The 7,396-nt window shown below is 37.8% G+C and overlaps 1 protein-coding gene across 5 annotated transcripts in view; it reads right to left on the bottom strand.

The window, feature by feature from the left end:
• Positions 1-5,659: 5,659 nt before the first annotated feature.
• The window catches only part of GPALPP1 (GPALPP motifs containing 1), a 29,873-nt gene continuing 28,136 nt past the window's right edge, over positions 5,660-7,396 (bottom strand). For all 5 annotated transcript variants that reach the window (XM_061170759.1, XM_061170755.1, XM_061170757.1 and 2 more), the window contains one exon: positions 5,660-7,143. The gene's annotated coding sequence lies outside the window, so the exon portion shown is untranslated. The remainder of the gene's footprint in view (positions 7,144-7,396) is intronic.

Raw genomic sequence — 7,396 nt, 5'->3', positions numbered from 1 at the left:
ATAGTCATCTTTTATTAGCAAATGCAGAAACTGATATCTAAAAGTATATTTGCTAGCTTAGTTCAAATAATACCTTAGCTGCCAAAGCAGTTACCTAAGACTTTAAAATACTTCAGTAACATTCACTGATTAATTCCCCCAAGGAAAATAGTCACAAGGCACCCACTCTGAAGTTCATCTTTAGCATCCCATTGAGCCCCCTCACCCTTTCAATGTTCTGTACTTCCAGGGCATTCAGTGATCTCACAGGGCCCCAGGCAGCCAGGGACAAGGATCTTATAACCTAACTATTGCTCCCAGGGACTCTCCCATTTTAAAAGGCGCCCAAGAGAAGGCAAAGTCTAATGAAATTAGACTGAATTACCACTGACAGTATAATCTTAAACCCTGTAGCACCTGGCTGGTAAAAAATGTTTCAAGAATGAAAACTTTTAAGCATCAATTCACTCAATAGAATTGATAATCCACTCCTCATAATGCAAGTATTATCAGTACTGGTGATTATAGCCATGTAACATAAAATGACTATGTATTTAAGAATATTTCATATAGGAAAGTGGAACGCATAAACAAGGGAGAAGGGAGTGTTTATAGGAACATATATGATAAGTACGGTGATTCTCAAACTTGAGCTGACAAACAATCACAGGGGATAATTGTTAAAAATGGAGATTTCCTGACTGTAACCTCAAAGATCCCCATTCAATAGGGGTGGGTTTGGGAATCTGCATCTAAACAAGCTCCCCAGGTGATTCTGATGGAGGTGGTTCAAGGCTCTCAAATTAAGAAACAGGTCTACTGTATTCTCCAGTCCCCAAATGAAAAGGTTCTGCCATGTCCTGGAATTCTAAAGATTAATTGCTATCAATTAATTAACTGATTGATATCAATCGATATCTATTGAATTCATCTGGTGTTATTTAGCTCTTAAAAAGGCTGTATATAATCCTCAATAATTAGGCCTAAGAGGAGGAAATGAATGATCATTTATAACAAATTCTGAAAAAAAAAAAAAAAACGCCAACAGCTCTACTTAAATAATTGCAGGTTTGGTGATAAAGTATAGGCAGGAGTTCAATGTACTAATATTCTGATAACTGATGACCATTATTAGTGAGGATTCATACAGGTTTTCAGAGCAAGGGCCTAAGGTATGAATTCAGATATCTTTAGGAAATTCTGGAAGGCCAGTAAGGTAGATGTTTGATGTTAGGATGCATCAGGTCAACTCCTATGCTATGTTTATGACTTGACCGAGAGCCACTCTCCTCTGGGAGGCTCCTTTTACCTTCTAAAACTGAGTTAATTGCAGTTACATGGGCTTCCTAGTATCTGTTGGCACAGGGACCAACCCTACGCGTATTTCTCACTGTACACTGCCCACACTGGTGCGATTCTTCAAACACCAAAGAAAGAATGCTTCAGGGTTTCTGCATACGTGGTCAGTCTGTAAGCACCTTTTGGCAGGAAAGAGCTGCTTGGAGGAAAGGGGTCTCTGCAGGAGGCCCCTTTTGTCTTATCACTTACCTTAAACCCGGCAGCCCCATGCTCTACTCAACTCCGGTCCCAGCACACCTTTCAATTTTTTGATCACACAATACCTTGCCTAACCTGTTCTTTCCATGGATCAAACAAGTAGAAATGAAGAAAACGTAATTAACAGATGATCAGATCTCTTCCCTAGCTTCCCCTTCAGTAATCTCGCGAACAAACTGTGTGAAGCCAACTGTGTGAACAAGACAGCATCTATAAGCCTGCACAACGAGCCTGCAGAGGGGGATGGCGACGACTCTGACCCCCCCATCTCAATGATTAACTGAGGTTACTTCCCTTTTTCCGTTTAAAAACTTTCATGGGGGCTTCCCTGGTGGCGCAGTGGTTGAGAATCTGCCTGCTAATGCAGGGGACACGGGTTCGAGCCCTGGTCTGGGAAGATCCCACATGCCGCGGAGCAACTGGGCCCGTGAGCCACAACTACTGAGCCTGCGCGTCTGGAGCCTGTGCTCCGCAACAAGAGAGGCCGCGATAGTGAGAGGCCCGTGCACCGCGATGAAGAGTGGCCCCCGTTTGCCGCAACTAGAGAAAGCCCTCGCACAGAAACGAAGACCCAACACAGCCAAAAATAAATAAATAAATAAAAGTTAGCTTAAACTTAAAAAAAAAAAAAAAAACTTTCATGGCTGAGCAGAATCTTCAGAGGTGGTTTTAGGGGGACACTGAGTCCACAATCTCCCCAGACTGCCAGCATTCTGATTAAAAGCAGCTTTCCTTTCTCGCGACATTTGCCTCTCTCTCGAGTATGGATTGAGCAGCGAGCAGCCAGACCTGATTTGGTAACAAGTCATTTTTCAAACTGCTAGTTTGTCATTTTTTTAGGTTTCAGCTTAAATAACATCTCTTCAGATAGATTTTCCTTATCACCTTACCCAGGCAGGATTTCCATCCTCAATTACCTGTTGGATTGTCCCATTACCCTGTTTTCTTTATAACACTAACCACAGTTTGTGGCGTCCCCCCCAGTTTTACGGAGAATTGACATATATCACTGTATGAGTTTACGGTGGACAGCACAATGGTTTGATTTACATATTGTTAAATGATACCACAACAGGTTGAGCTAACATCCATCTTCTCATACAGACACAATAAAAAGGAAAAAAAAATTCTCCTCATGATGAGCACTTAGGATTTACTCTCTTAACTTTCCTATATACCATACAGCAGTATTAGCTATAGTCATCATGATATACACTTACTTGGTCTTTTTTACTGAGATCTTCTGCTCTCCCACTTCTCGCCAGGCAGGGAATCTGCGTTACTTACCTGTGAACACTCTGTAGTGACTAGCACAGAACATCCTCTCATGGACGAGGGCTACGAATGTCTGGTTCACCACTGTGTTCTTAGCACCTAGGACACACCCGGGTATTTAACAAATGTTTACTGAATGAATAAACACATTATCTCCTCAAGAAATACTTATTATAGGGAAATGATCTGAAAACTCAAGGGCTTTCTTTCCTTGGATCCTGTATGTCCAGATTCCTATCATTTAATGCTTAGCTTTTGTATTGCAAAGCATCTCTCTGGTCACTTCCCCAGTTAAGGAAGAGAGAAATATTCTGTAATAACCTAAATGGGAAAAGAATTTGAAAATGAATAGATATATGTATATGTATAACTGAATCACTTTGCTGTACACCTGAAACTAACACAACATTGTTATTCAACTATACTCCAATATAAAATAAAAATTAAAAAAAAAATAAAGGAAGAGAGAAATCCCAAGTCCTGTCTCCTTAGTAATTCAGTTTCTAACTCTGATCCTACATAATACAAAATTGGGACTTAAAAAAAAAAAGAGGTTCATTTCCCCTGGAATTATAAAAGAATACATGCTTCCTGAAAGAATTTGAGAAGTAGAAAAATGGAAAAAAAAAAACCCTAAAACAAAAAACTGTAAAATCTCATAATCAACCAATCCAGAAAAAACCCACCAACTGTCACATAAAAATGGAATATTGGTTACAAATCCAGTGCCAGCCCCTCTTGTGCCATGGTGCTCTTAAGAGCATTTCCAATTTGTCTGTCTTGTGTTTCTAAATAGTTTATATTTGTAGTTATACTGGGATAATGAAAATCTGGCAAGTGAGTTGGAGTGAAAGACTTTTTTTTTAACCCACAACAGCCCACAATGATCTGGTTGGTTAGAATAAATCTTTACAGGATATTCTCTTTATGCACATTGCCTGCTTCAGATAAGCTAATAATATTAAAAGAAACAAAACAAAAATAAAAGACGACAACTTCTCAGATACAGATGCAACTTTATTCATACATAAAAAAATCACACCTCAGGAATTCTTCTTTTCTAAAAACAGTCTTTTAATTGTAAAGTGCAAAAGGAAAACATTGAAAGGGGCAGTGTATAGCTTTTTAATTTTGTACATACTCTAGTCACGGTTAAATATTTAAGCTGCAGAAAAATATACCTCTCCTATAATAGGAAATGCATGACCTTTTGTAACTGCAGACTAAAATCACATGATGGTGTCAAAAGCCAAAGTAAAAAAATTAACAGTCTGAAGTAGAAGACTTGGCACTGATGTTACATGGGTACTATCCTAGCTACTTCCCCCATGTTGACTCTTCCTCTTAGGTATACAACTCAACAGAGACTGTTTTTTGTGAACAATACTTGTCATTGCTATGGAAAAAGTGAAGAGAAGTGATAAGGGCTCCTGTAAATAGTCTAAAAACTATCTCCCACGATCATACATTTCTAAGTAATATATAATGTTAACATTATCCACCCTATATAAGAAACAAAAAGTGCCAAGATGTTTCAGGATCAAATAATTTATATGATAACTGTTAATCTATTCTGGAGCAGGTAGGCCTCAGTACCATCTAAAGCCCGACCTTACTTCTAAAAACATATCATTAATTCAAAGAACCATAAAATGTTCAAGTGATAAATGTCAAGTAGCTGCTACATCTGAACAAGATAAAAAATTCTTAGAAAACCGTAGCTTTTCTTTTCTTTCTCTTTTTGGCATAGGGCTTAATTTATGATATTTTTCCCACTACAAAAAAATTTATCGGATGAGACAGCCTTATTATGGGTGTAGCTACCACCTCTCACCTTTTGTCTCCCCTCCCAATTCCCCCACTTGCTAAAGCCATTTATTTACCAGTAATGTTGGTATTATTTGAAGCATCAAAATCTACCTGAGATGACCATTTAGAGAGCTGAACAAAATCATATAATTTCAGGGACAATGAACTTAAATGTCACCTTCACCAAACAGTAAAGAATGTTAAAATGTCTGCTCCCCTCTTTGAACTTAGTGTTGGTCTTTTTTCTTCTTCATTTTTAAGTTTCAAAAGAGGTCACAGCTCTACAAAATTTGGCCAAGAAGTATAGAAAATTAAAAATTCCTTAGCAGAAAATGTCAACAATCCCAATTTTCTGCCAAATGGAGAGGAGAATTGATTTACCAGGCCTTTTGCAGCTTTGGAAGAGGGAAGGGAATAAAATGAAGACCACTTGTCTATCCTGTTCAGATAGCTACTTTCTTCTCTTATTGTCAATGTTGTTATATTGGGTTTGGTCTCTCCATGGGGTAAAAACCTCTGGCTTGGCCTCACATTTCGTTAAAACTGTCCTCAGGGTAGCATGAAAGAGCACTAGACCTGAGGTACCACGTAAGGTGGTCACTCATGGAAAGTATTAATATTTTCTCCCTTTTGTGAAGGTCACAGACATTCCAAGGGTGATGGAAGAAATAGTAAATACGTACTAGAGAAATATCCCTATCTACCTTCAGGTGAGGAAAGCAAAGCAAAAGTAAGTATCCAAAGATGACACTTTTACATTAAAAATACCAAAATTTCTCAAAAATATATATTAGGAATTTACATAAGGATGACGAACTAGAAAACATTTCTTCCTTTCATCAGGGGAAAAAATCATAACAAAATTAATGAAAGTAATAGATGCTCCTGTACAAAGTTTTGTGTTCAGAAAATATCATCCACTAAAAATGACATCTTTGGTCAAAAGGTAGCTCTGTTTAATCTGCTTAGACTAGACTTTTTCCATTTGCTTAGGAGAAAAATTCATTTTATAAATAGCAACACTCGTTGAGTAGGTTACTGTTATGGAAGATCATTTTCTATGATCAGGAGAAAAATGTGTCACATAATTTGACTGAACAGTTCACTCAATTTTCATGAAGCCTAGATGAGCTAGGACTCAGAATCTTTTTTCATTAAAACCGTGTGCTTCATCAAAACTAGAGCACAGAACCAGCAAAGCAACCGGGATTAATCTGTAAGGAAACATAACTTCCAGAATCTGAATTTAAGCTTTAACTATTAAGGGTTTTGTTTAATATCTTAAGGGGCAGTGCTTAAAGCATCACAAACTTACAATACTCCATTGGTGTTTTTTTTTTTTTTAAATCTTTATTGGAGTATAATTGCTTTACAATGGTGTGTTAGTTTCTGCTTTATAACAAAGTGAATCAGCTATACATATACGTATATCCCCTTATCTCCTCCCTCTTGTGTCTCCCTCCCACCCTGCCTATCCCACCCCTCTAGGTGGTCACAAAGCACTGAGCTGATCTCCCCGTGCTATGCAGCTGCTTCCCACTAGCTATCTATTTTACATTTGGTAGTGTATATATGTCAATGCTACTCTCTCACTTCGTCCCAGCTTACATCAGGGTGGTTTTGATTACAGTTTCCATTTCCATTTTTGTATTCAGGGATTATGAGTTTGATTTTTTTTAAAAGTTACTTATGATTGATATAAAAAATCTGTCCCCAATAAATTAGCTAAAGCATGTTAAATATAAATGAATCAAGTCAGATCATCCCAAAGCAGGTTAAAGACTTAGAAAGCTTTGGTGGAGATCACAGAGACCAGGTCTCAGACTTCACACTGGTAACGGTTAATGGTGTTCTCTTGTCCCTCAGATTGCCTTCCCTAGAAATACTTACTGAAGTTGGAAAAATCAAAATAGTTTTTCCTAGTACATGAAATAATGCAGAGGTCCCTCTTTCTGACTTAGAAACAAACAAACCAAAAAATCCAAACCACAAATAAAAAGCCCTGATTGCCACAACAAGCAAATTGATAACAAAATGGACAAAACCTCCATACCCTCTATTTTCAAGTAAATGTTGTGTATTTACTGGCTGCAGTTTAGAGGGAAACCCAAACAATTTCAAATTCATGGATTCACTGTGAGGACCCGACACACTCACTCAGGGCAAGTTCATAATATCTGATGAGGGGGTCTGAGCTGTGGGAGAGACTCAGTGGATGGTCCTGACCAGATCTTAACAGGGCACTTGTGAGACAGCACAAAAATTAGGGAGTGGTGGGGAGGGGGGAATCCTCAAAAAAATTATTTGAAGAAAAGCCCACATTTCCTCAGAAGCCAGACACATAAAATTCTACTCTATGTAAGACACAGTGATTTCATGTTTCCACGTGACTTTAAAGGACGCATGGTTTGTAAGACTAAAGTAATCCTCTAATCTTAAGAAACTCAAAATAAAGGAAGAAAGATGGACAGACAGAAAAAAAGAGTATTCTTCAACTCTTCTTCATTGCACAGGGAAATCCCCCTGAAGTAAGAATAAGAAAATTCAGTAAGTTGGAAAATATTTCTCACTTTAACCGTATTTTCTCTGAAAGTCACATTTTCATATTGATGTAGGTTTCATACAATTAAAAATCACAAAGATTTTAAGAAGCAACCTTAGCTTTTATGTAATCACCATTACGAACCCTTGTCAGTTCGGGCTATGTATGAGTGATATAACGGTTTTGAACCTTAACTTACAGAGCACATTTCAAAAGCAATGAACATCTTTTGTG

Source organism: Eubalaena glacialis, chromosome 16, assembly GCF_028564815.1.
Source record: "Eubalaena glacialis isolate mEubGla1 chromosome 16, mEubGla1.1.hap2.+ XY, whole genome shotgun sequence".
NCBI classification, from domain to species: Eukaryota; Metazoa; Chordata; class Mammalia; order Artiodactyla; family Balaenidae; genus Eubalaena; species Eubalaena glacialis.
The sequence above is the reverse complement of the archived record's forward strand: the minus strand, read 5'-3'. Positions and strand labels throughout refer to the sequence as shown.